Source organism: Micromys minutus (assembly GCF_963924665.1).
Source record: "Micromys minutus genome assembly, chromosome: 9".
NCBI lineage: Eukaryota > Metazoa > Chordata > Mammalia > Rodentia > Muridae > Micromys > Micromys minutus.
In genome coordinates this window covers 38,639,285-38,650,921 of record NC_137978.1, presented here as the reverse complement: position 1 = coordinate 38,650,921, position 11,637 = coordinate 38,639,285, and the positions used below count along the sequence as shown (strand labels likewise).

The following is an 11,637-nucleotide window of genomic DNA, read 5'->3' as shown; positions in this document are numbered from 1 at the left end:
TGAGTTCAATTCCCAGCAACCACATGGTGGCTCACAACCATCAGTAATGGGATCCGATGCCCTTTTCTGGTGTGTCTGAAGACAGCTACAGTGTACTTATATATAATAAGTAAACAGATCTTCAAAAAAAAAAAAAAAAAGCTTGAGATTTCTCTGCTCATTTGTGAGACCCACTAAAATTAAAAGAACCGTGGTCAATAAGGATATGAATGTAGATTGTCCTGAAACTGTTTGTATTGTAATGTTAATTTCACTTCCCCAAGAAGGGCTGCCTAGCCCAGTGACTCTAATTGACCCTTCCCATTTTAATTAGTAAAATAAAAAAGTAGAGAGGGCTGAGAGCTCTGAAGAGGTCAGAGGACAGGGTTAGAGGTCATGGCAACATGGAGTTTCCCAAGGACCACCTGGACCCAGGTAGGATTTATTGGTGTTAAAAAGCTATGAACATTGAGGATTTTACAGGTCTAATATCTCATATAGATGGGAAGTTTGTATCTTTGTCTATTTGATGCAATTTTGTTGTGAAGAGGATTTGTGGGTTGAGAGTTGAATATATAAACCTGTATGAAAAGCTATCGGGCTGTAGAGTTGTGTTTGTGGGATTTGGGGGTAGAGAAACACCCCAGGACAGAGACAGAGAGTAGGTGGTGGAAAGCCACCAGAGAAGGAAGTTGTGCGAACAAGTTAGGCCATGGTGACAGCTCAGAACGGGTGCCAGAGGTGTACGTGGCTCCAAACTAAAATCGGGCCTGAGGAGTGAGACCTCAGGGTCAATAGAGAGATGAACATTTTTTTATTTTTTAATATTACGGCAACATATGAAAACACCACATCTCTCCTATGCTATCGCTGGGGGTGGAAATAGGGCAGCCTCTCAGAACCTGCAAAATATTCTCTTTAAAATGAAATATACCATTACCATATAACTTGGGAGTTGCACTCACCTGTTTGTCTCAGATAAAGAAAAGAAGATATCCACACAAACATGCACATGGATATCCACAGAGGCTTTATTTATAATAGCTCAGACCTTGAAACAAGTGTCCCACAAATAGGTGAGTGGATAAACGAGCTGTAGTGGTATGTTCACATCAGGTTCAAGAGGTAAGCTCGAGGGTCTTTCTCTGTCTTGGCTGAGGCAGCCATCTTGCTCTTACCACTTGCTGGTGTTGGAGGACCCTCTCCACTGCAGATTTACAAAGCATGAGTCAAGAAAAGTTAGCCAGACGTCAAGCTCAGGTCCAGATAGGGGGCAATGGGACAGCTCGCAGGAAGAAGGTGGTACATAGGGTAGCTACTGCTGATGACAAAAGGCTTCAGTTTACTAAAGAAACTGGCTGTGAACACTACAGCTGGTATTGAAGAGGTGAACATGATTAAAGACGATGGAACAGTTATTCATTTCAACAATCCCAAAGTCCAAGCTTCCCTCTCTGCTAACACCTTTGCAATTACTGGTCATGCAGAAGCCAAACCAATCACAGAAATGCTTCCTGGAATATTAAGTCACCTTGGTGCTGACAGCTTAACGAGCCTTAGGAAGTTAGCCAAACAGTTCCCACAACAAGTATTGGTTAGTAAAGCACCCAAACCAGAAGACATTGATGAAGAGGATGATGATCCAGATCTTGTAGAAAATTTTGATGAGGCATTGAAAAATGAAGCTAACTAAAATCCTCTGGCATGAACGGACTAGATTTAGCAATCAGCTCTGTTGTTCCAAAGTTTTACAGACATGGAGAACATCACCTGTTATGAGTTCAGTAATATAAATATTTTTTATATTAATGATGCTGTTTGCTCAGCATTTCTTGGTCATTTGATTTTGCATTTTGCACTTCTTCCCATGATCTATTCCTTTGGTCAAAATATGAAGTATTGGTACAGTTTGAAGGTGGTTTTTGTTTTTTGGGGGGAGACTTTTGGTGTGTGTGTATATATATGTATGTGTGTGGGTATGTGTATGTATATATATGTATGTGTGTGGGTATGTGTATGTATATATATGTATGTGTGTGGGTATGTGTATGTGTATGTATATGTATGTGTGTGGGTATGTGTATGTATATATATGTATGTGTGTGGGTATGTGTATGTGTATGTATATGTATGTGTGTGGGTATGTGTATGTGTATGTATATGTATGTGTGTGGGTATGTGTATGTGTATGTATGTGTGTGGGTATGTGTGTCCACAGTGGACAGCAGATTGGATAACAGTTATATCTGTCCTATTTCTTCCTCCAATAGAAATAAAGCAATTTTTTACAGAGAGAGAGAGAGAGAGAGAGAGAGAGAGAGAGAGAGAGAGAGAGAGAGTGTGTGTGTTAAGCTTGAGCCCTTCCCCAAAAGACATATGTACATTCTGACTTCCTAGACCAGGGAATGTGGTCTCATTTGGACAAGAGGTCTTTTTAGAGGTAAATATGTTGAAGTCTTTTTGGGAAAAAAAAATAGTGTGTGTTCACAAAAGTCAGGAGAGGGTTCAGAACCCCTCAAGCCAGAGTTACAGGAGGCTGGGAGCTGCCTGCTTCAGCTACGAAGAGAGTTCATCCTGGGCTATCTGAAAACCTGTTAAATAAATAAATAAATAAATAAATAAATGAATAAATAAATAAATGGTTAATGTGGTGGGAGTGCCGCATGCTTATAGTTCCAGTATGGAGAAGAATTGCTAGAATCCAGGAAGCTCTAAGTTTGTCTGAGCAGTATAGTGTAAGACTCAGGGCAGCTGGTTTCACAGGAGCTGGAAGGCTCCAGGGAACAATCTGCCCTACAGGGAAAAGAGCAGCCACTGGCTGTGCTGACACCTCAGTTTTCAAACTTCTGGCCTCCAGAACTGTATGGGAATAAATATTTATTAATTTAAGCCACAGAGTCTGAGATGATTTATTGGGACAGTTCTGAAAAACAAATACACTTTGGGACACTTACTCAGTCATAAAAGGATTAAATGGCTACAATATGGAGCTGCAGGGCTGAAAATAATCCCAAAAGGCAGGAGGTGACAGGGTACACTGTTGGTCTCAGAGCTTTGAGAGGTGGGAGCAGGGTCCCAACTTAGAGGCCAACACGGAAACCTTATAGTGAGACCTTTTCTCAAGACGGAGTTACAGAGACACATGCCTTTAACCTCTGCTCTTGGGATGCAGAAGGTGGATCTCTGTAAGTTCAAGACCAACCTGGTCAATATCAAGACTGAGCTAGAACTCACAGAGATCTTCCTGTTTTGTCCTCCAGAGTCCTGGGATTAAAGACATACGTCACTGTGCTGGCCTCCAGTCAAGCTTTAACTGTCTATAAATCCTTAGGGAAGGAAGGCACCTGGTGAGCCCCTCCCCTTTACATGTTCTGTTGTGCTTATTGTTACGGTGGTGGGAATCCAAATGTGATAGACAAAGTGACTTAGAAACACATCTCTACTCTGTGCTGCAAGAATCGCCTGCTTTTAGGCTTGTATTATAGGTATGTATTATAATAATGTAATAGGCTTGTATTATAGATATGGCAGATGTAAGCACTGGAGGAAGGGTCCTTGGGATCCCAGCTCTCGTTGTAACTTCGTATAAATTTGAAATGACTTTAAAATACAAAGCTAAAAATAAGTTAACCATCCTGGGGCAATCTTTGTGAGTGATTAATGTTTTGTCTGGAGTAGTGATTACATAGTGACTACTGTTTTCAAAATTCATTTAACCAGACCCTTCACTTGGGGATATGGTTTTTTTTTTTTTTTTTTTTTTTTTTTTGGTTTTATTTTTTTAAAAAAAACCTAGTATTTTCATGTGAAAGTGTTGTGTCTACATGTATGTCTATGCACTGCTTGTGTGTGTGCCTGGAGCCTGCAGAGGCAGAAGAGGGCGTTAGAGCTGGAGTTACAGATAGTAGTGAGCCACTATGTGGGTGTTGGGAACTGAACCCATGTCCTCTGGAAGAGCAAAAAGGACTCTTAACTACTGGGCCAACTCTCCAGCCCCAGGATGGATGAATGTCCTTGCATATTGGAGGCAGGGCCACATTCTATAACCCAGACTGCCCTTGAATGTGTGATTCTGCTATGTTGGTCGCCTACATACTGAGATTGCAGATGTTCACAACCTTGTCCATCCCAATTTACCTCAATAAAGCTGATTTTTTTTAAAGTTAAAAACAACAACCAAGGTTTGTGAAGAAATAAAACAGCATTTTCACCCTGAGTCTTCCTAGCCCAAGACTGGAATATGCTATCCTTTGCTACTCAAAATTTTAGAAATATCATATATCACTAAGTGCTTTCATGCAAGGCTTGCATTACCTCACCAACATCAGACATGGAATGGATGGATAGAGATGTGTGTCACATGAAGGTGTTCCAAGGCCTGCAGCAGAGGTGATGGAGATAGCCCTGCAGCCTACTAGAATAATCTAGATAGTATCTTGCTGACGTATTGTGTGGTTGTAGACTGGAGTAAGCACATAAAACTAGCCAACCATAGGCTGCAGCCTCACCATCCAGGAGGGAAATCAGTCCAGGACATCAGTGTTGGAAGTCTGGACTAGGCAATAACAGCTTTGCATGTTGTGGGTCTTTCTCTTATATCCAGGTTGCCGATGAGACTGTGAGCTGCCAGACAGCCCCTTTTATGCAATCGAACCCTCCTTGTCCAGAGAGTTTATGACCTGAAGCCAGTAAACCATTTTTTTTTTTTTTTTTTTTTTTTTTTTTTTTTTTTGCTGTTGGTGAATAATAATGCTCCTATTGCAAGGAAACACTTGGCTCATGAAAATACAAGCCGGGGGGGGGGGGGCTGGAGAGATGGCTCATCAGTTAAGAGCACTGGCTGCTCTTCTAGAGGATCTGTTCTATCTCTAGTAGCCACATGGCAGCTCACAACTGTCTATGACTCCAATCCCAGGGAATCTGACACCCTCTTCTGGCTCTGAGGACACTGCATGCACTGGTGCACACATACATGCGGTCAAAACACCCATATACATAAAAAAAATAACTATTTTTAAAAGTAAATAAATGGGCAGTGGTGGTGCACACCTTTAAGCTCAGGAATTGGGAGGCAGAAGCAGGCAAACATCTGTGAGTTCAAGGCCAGCCTTGTCTACAGAGTGAGTTCCAGCCATGGCTACACAGAGAAACCCTGTCTCAAAAACCAATAATAATAACAATAATAAAATAATGTAAATTAGGAAGGAGAAGTTTATTTACAAGTTAGTAAATACTTAGACAGGAGCCTTTCCCATTCCAAGTGTTGAGACTGCAAATCCATACTCAATTTATTGTTTGAAATAGCCACCAATCACCATTTTTTAGATATAAAGTCTCAAGTTGCAATAACACCTATATAAAAATGCATAAAAGTTGGAGCTGATGAGGCACTTGGGTAATCCTAGCATTTAGGAGCTTGAGGCAAAACTGTGAGTTTGGGACCCGGTCTCAGATGCCAGGAGGGAAGGAGGGATCTTGAATAGGCTGGTGTTTGAAACCTAAATTGCCTCATGGGGTGGAGCAGGCTTAAAAGAGAACCCTGGATCTGAGATACATTAGTTACTCCCCTCCTTTCTGCAACAAAGTATCTAACAAAAGCAATTTAAGGAACAAAGGGTTTATTTTAACTCTCAGTTTTAACTGTCTTCCATCAATGGCCAGGAGGTGTAGGGCAAGAAAGTCAGGGAGCTAGACACATTGTATCTGAATACTCTCTCCTTTTTATTCAGTCTAGGACATAGAACTGTGCCTCCCTCATTTAGGGTTAATCCTCCTGCTTCAGTGAACTCCTCCCCCAACCTCAACATCTGATACACTCTATTCAACTTTTTTCCCCCAGATATGACTCTAGATTCTGTCATGTTGACAGACTTGCCATTGCTGGGGTCCTGGATGGTTTTGTCTATTTCATACAATGGAGCCTAACTATGGGCTAGTGCCACACACATTTGGTCCCTTGTTTGTTATTGTGACTGATTCCACAACTTCCACTGCCATGCCTCTGGCCTAGTGATGACCACAGTCTCAGAAGTTATAATTAACTCATTCATTCATTCAGCTAATTAAGGAATATTCATTGAATATGTTTTTGGAAATGGGAGTAAAACAGAGACAAAGTAGATGCAGGTCCTTTCTCCATAGGCTTTTTTGTTCTTGACCTTGTTGAGGGAGTGCTTTTTGAGATAGGGTTCCTAAGCTGGCCTCACAGTGCTATATAGCCCAAGCTAGCCTTGACCTCTTGATTCCCAGGCTCCCAGAGTACTACGATGACAGCATATACTACCATGCCTGGCTCTCACACAGCACTCAGGTAGCACAGCAACCCAAAGGACAAAAGGACAGGAACTAAAGCCCGGGACAGGGTAGTAGACCCTGCCTCAGCCACATCTACATGTCTGTCACCTTCATACCCTGCTTTTCTCCTCTTTCAAGCCAGAGCCTCTTCAGGAACCTATCTCTGTAACACAGTCAGTTATTCCAACATTTCTCTAGTATGTCTTTTAGATCAGTCATTCAAGAGGGCTAAGGGGTGTCAAGCAGGCAGCTGAGTAGCTAGTGCCAGGAAGAAAAGGTGACATCTAGAGATACAGATGTGACCCAAATCTATGCCATCATTCTATGATGGCAAGCATCAGTATAGGGAGGTAGCCGTGGCAGAGGACTTGGCTAGTATAAGCAAGGCTCAGGGTTTGAATTCCAGGTACCAACAACTACCACTGCTGTCATCAACAAGAAGAACAAAAGCTGTGTCCTGGCACATGTCTTTAATCCCAGCACTCAGAAGGCTGAGACAGGAGGATCTCTGTGAGTTCAAATTTAAATTCCTGTACATATGGGGTTCCAGGACAGCTGAGACTTCGTAGAGAGACCTATCTTGAAAAAAACAAACTCCACAACAGCAAAACCAAGTAACAGTAACAAAAGAAATCTGGGCACAGAGGGACATGCCTTCCATCCTAGCCTTTAGAAGAGGAGACCAGGCTAGCCTCGAACTCACAGAGATCTGCCTGACTTTGCCTCCTAAGTGTTGGAATTAAAGGTCTGTCTATTCCACCACCATATGGCTCCAGCTCCTGATCCTTTTACAAGCCATGGGTACAAATCTCTGTGGCTAGCCCTGGCAAGTGTTTGATTACTTTTGTTGAGTGAAGGCCATGCTCCAAGTGTAGATGAACCAGTGTGGCCCAAGTTTCAGTACTAAGGACTCCCATTAGTCACGTTGGTAAGAAGCTGTTCTGGGCCCCTCCAAAACCAGCACATAGGCTATGAGATTCCAAGTTCACTTGAGAGAATCAGTAATGGCCGGCTTGGAAATGGGATCTGGTGGAGGGGAACAATGGAGGGCGCCTCTGGATTGCAATCATTCTGAAGTGTTTGCCCACCTCTATTTTCCTGTGACAGAGGACAAGGACCTGATTGGATTCACTTCCTTGTTCCCATACGCATGGTATTCCTCAACAAAAGACGGCTGAAATGAGTTGGAGCCCCGTAGCCCAAGGTCATCGGCCCACAGCCAGCTGCAAAAAATCTTGGCAAATCTCATCAGTAGTTCAATCCCAGGGTAGTACAGTTGGAGCTAGGGACATAGCCCTGGGGATTTAACTTCCAATGTCCTGAATCCAGAAGATTCCGGAAGCTCCACCTTCTGGCAGCTTGCAGCATGAATAATTTAAGATAAGACCAGTGGTCAGAATTGGGAAGGTCACTGAGCTATGGAAAGAGAAAAACCTTTAGATGTCCTCTAGGCAGACAGGCTGGGCCTTCAAAGTTTTAGGAGTTCTCTTCCTGAGCCTTGCAGTGGGCCCTATCTGTGGAGACCCTGCCCACAGCTCCTGCCTCTAGAGATTGTTTCCCCATGCTCTTCCTATGTCTTCAGCTTGCTCCACAACCCCACTGCCCACAGTCTTGTCTCACTGGGCAAGCACTTCAGCACTCATTTCCAACTTGAAAAATGACTTTTAAGCTTGATGTGTCTGTGCTTCATGGAACCTTTATTTTATTATTATTATTATTATTATTATTATTATTATTATTATATCTAAGTATAATCTGATGTTTATTTTGGGTATTATTGACCATAGTAACAACTAAATTTCACCAAACATGTTTTTAAAAGAATTTCATACATGGATATCATCATGATGTTTATTGGTCTAATCTACCCTATTCCCTCCCTTCCACTTCCTCCCCTTCCCCCTTTCCTCTCAACTTTATGCATTTTTTTTTTCTTTTTAGGTTTATCTATTTTGTTTTATAATTATAGGTGTTTTTCCTGTTGGTGTGAATGTGTACCACATGCATGCCTGGTGCTCAGTGAGGTTAGAAGAGGTTATCAGATCCTCTGGAACCGGAATTTCCGATGGTTGGAAGCCACCACGTGGATGCTAAAAACTAGGTTTAACTACTCTTTACCCCTGATGTGTTTGTTCTGTTTGAAACCCACCAAGCCCACCTGGCGCTGCTTGCATATGCATGGATACAGGGCCATCTACTGAATCAGAAACTTTATTTCTTTTTTTTTTTTTTTTGTCCTCACAGTTCACAGAGGCTTCTTATTTAGGCTTTACAACTCTAGAAAAAGAAACCCAAGACTTTCCCTCCTGTATGTTTTCATCTTGCTTCTTCATAGTCCATGATGCCAGCTGAGGTTGTCAATATAATGAAGCCAAATTGCTGTGATGGAAGCAGATTGTTCTGCCATTTTTCTAGGTCTTTAACTTGTATATCAAATCTAGGGCTGATTGCTGCTCAGTTGTTCAGCCTGCCTGTGAGGTTTACAAGTGATCTTCCCAGCTCTGTGATCATCAAAGATCTCAAACTTACCAGTGCAACCAGGCTTCATCATCACAGTTAGGAACCAAACGATGACTTTGGAACACGGCCTGATAAAGACCTGGCATTTACCTCTCTTTTCAGCATTGTTGGTGCTCTTGAGGGCATCTGCCAGGGCATTCTTGTGCACCTCATGACAGCACGGGAAGATAACAGAAAGAGGGTGGTCAGGAGCCTTATTTCTTATATTTATTTATAGACAAGTCCTTATAACATAGTTCAGGCTGGCCTGGGACTCACTTTGTAGCCTAGGTTATTCTTGAACTCATGGTAATTCTCCAGACTCTGCCTTATAAGTTCTGGTACTGTAGTCATAAGCCACCACACTAAGCATTTTGTTTTTTAATTTATATGTAGGGTTAACGAAATGGCTCAGCAAATAAAGGTATTTTCAGCTAAGCTCGAGGGTGTCCTGGAGAGACCATGAAGTTGGGAGAGGAAAGTGGGGGAGGGGTGTGAAGAGAGGAAGTGGAAGGTGGGAATGAGGTGGATTTGATCAAGATATACTATGTTGATATGCATGTATGAAATTCTTTTTAAAAATGTTTGGTACAATTTGGTTGGTACTATGGTCAATAAAACCCCAAATGAACATCAGATTGTACTTCAATAATAAAATAATTAGAAAAGAACCAACTCCCACAAGTTGTCCTTGGCCCTCCACACTGAGAGCCATGGGCACACACACACATAATGCAGTAAAAATGAAAACTTATTTGCGATTACTAAAAGTAATATATAGTTAGCATTTCCAATATGTCGTGGCTTCTTGGGGGAGGGGTTGGTTTCTCTTTGAGCCAGGGTGTATGTAGACCTTGAACCCCTTGATCCTTGACTTCACCTCTGTGTCCTCTGTGGTTTGAGTTTTCTGGCAAGGTCTCTGCTGGCTTTGAACTTGTGATCCTTTGCCTCTACCTCCCTGGAGGACCTTTGAGTAAATCATCTGGCTTGAGTTATGCTTTCGTAAGTGAAAGATCATAATGCTGTCTCTTGGGATGCCTTAATGATCCTTCGTTTTGCCTGCTGGACTGTAAAGGCAGCGAGGCCGGTGGGCGGGGATCAGATACTTTCTGCTCAGCTCTGTATCTTCTGTAACTAACCTGTAGACGGTCAAAACATAGTCGTTGAATGAATGAATCAGAAGAGTCCTACCCCTGACATCAACCAGGCAAACACTTTGTACAGTAACCCAAAGACATACCCGTGTGGTGGCTGATTCTATGCAGAAACATTCTAGGCACAGTCATTAATCTGCACCACAGAGGATAGTAGACATGTCTTCATCACTAGTTCACACATGCAGAAGGATCTTAATAAATGTCCTATCAGTGAAAGAAGCTTCTTCCAAGCAAGGAGCTGCCTGTAAGTGTCTCTAATTAATCAAGAGACTAGATTCTCTTCTAGGGCCTGGTTCCCTGCTTCTCTTTACCCCTTGAGGAAATGGAGCCTCCTGGTCTCTCCTGGACTCCGTTTTCCTAGGGCCTTCTCCAAAAGGTGCCTCAGAGGGAATGACAGAATGTGGTTGTAAAGGAAGTGGGCAGGAGGGCGGGCTGGGGTTATTCCAGAACTCAGGCCAGGCCACGCCGGGCAGGGAGCCTTAGGAGAGTCGCCCTGGGACTGGCGGAGAACTCCAGGGGCGGGCCAGGGTCAGCGAGTGGCCCCGGGCCGGGGGCGGAGAGGTCGGTCGCGCAGAGGGCGGGGAATGAGGAGTGAGAATTGACCCTGGGAGTCCCCGGGTTGCTGCGAGTGGAGGGAGCGCGAGAGGACGCGGGGTCAGTGAGGAGGGGCGCGGGGCCGGGGACCCGCAGGGCGCGGCGGGCGGGGTGCAGGGCGAAGAGCGCGGCAGGCGGGCGGGGGGCGGCGCCGGCGCCGGGGGTGGGGAGCGGGTTGGGCGGCTGCGCGGGCTCCGCTTCAGCCGCCGCCGCTAGGGCGCGGGGGGCGGGGGGCTCGGCGCCGCGAGCTCGGCCATTGTGGGAGCCGCTCCCCTCCGCCGCAGCGCAGCCGCCCGCCGGCCTCCTCCTCGCGCTCACAGGGTAAGGCGCGGGGCGGGCTCCGGGGTCCCGGCTCCTCCGCTGGCTGCGTCGCGAGCCTTGGAGCGGGGCGGCCGCGCCCCAGCCCCGGGGCGGCTGGCAGGCGGGTTGACAGGCGACCGGCGCGGTGGCCGTGCGGGCCTCGCACCTGCAGCGCGGGGAGTGCGGGGAACGCAGGGCGCGCGGAGCCCGGGCTCCCTCCGGCAGCCGCTGCCCCGGCCAAAGGGAGGCGTGTTTCCTCGGGGGGTGAAAAATGGGGCACACGAGAGGGACCTGCAGGGGCGGGCAGGGCTGGACAGGGAAAGTCGCCTCCGGCTTCCCGAGATCGGCTGGTGGCACCGACGCCCTGCCGATCCCCGGTCACGCGTCCCCGCTCTTTGTCAGCCACGCGCGGCGGGCACGCGGACCCACCCGCGCCGCCACCGGCTCCAGCGAGCGCCCCTCCCCCCACCGTGGGGGTGGGGGCGAGGTGGGGAGGGCCGCAACCTTGTCAGTGCCGGGTCAGATGCTTGTGGAGGACCCAGGTGGCCTGGGGACCGTCGCGATGCATGGGAGGGTGGGGTGGGCGCGCGTTCCTTCCAACCCGGGCTGGATGGAGCGACCCGAGTGATTGAGGAGTAGAGCGGAAGCCCGGAGGTCACACAGGTGTGAGTGTGCGTGAAGGGTCGGGGACTGTCAGCGAACGGGGCAGAGTCGAGGAGGGCCGGGCTTCTCACGGAAGAGGCCTTGCTTTTGCGGGGGTCTTTGTAGTAAAAATGGGCGTCTAGGAGGGGAAATGGGCGGCTCTAGAATGAAG

At 45.9% G+C, this 11,637-nt stretch overlaps 2 pseudogenes across 2 annotated transcripts; one reads left to right on the top strand and one right to left on the bottom strand.

Annotated features, from left to right (window-relative positions):
- Positions 1 to 1,203: 1,203 nt before the first annotated feature.
- LOC308424264 (transcription factor BTF3 homolog 4-like) lies at positions 1,204 to 1,672 on the top strand (annotated as a pseudogene). The gene has a single exon. The product of its transcript is annotated as a transcription factor BTF3 homolog 4-like (transcript).
- Positions 1,673 to 8,550: 6,878 nt separating this feature from the next.
- LOC308424306 (small ribosomal subunit protein uS8-like) lies at positions 8,551 to 9,126 on the bottom strand (annotated as a pseudogene). Its single transcript has 2 exons — positions 9,052 to 9,126; positions 8,551 to 8,941 (listed from the first exon to the last, which is right to left on the bottom strand). The product of its transcript is annotated as a small ribosomal subunit protein uS8-like (transcript).
- Positions 9,127 to 11,637: the final 2,511 nt, after the last annotated feature.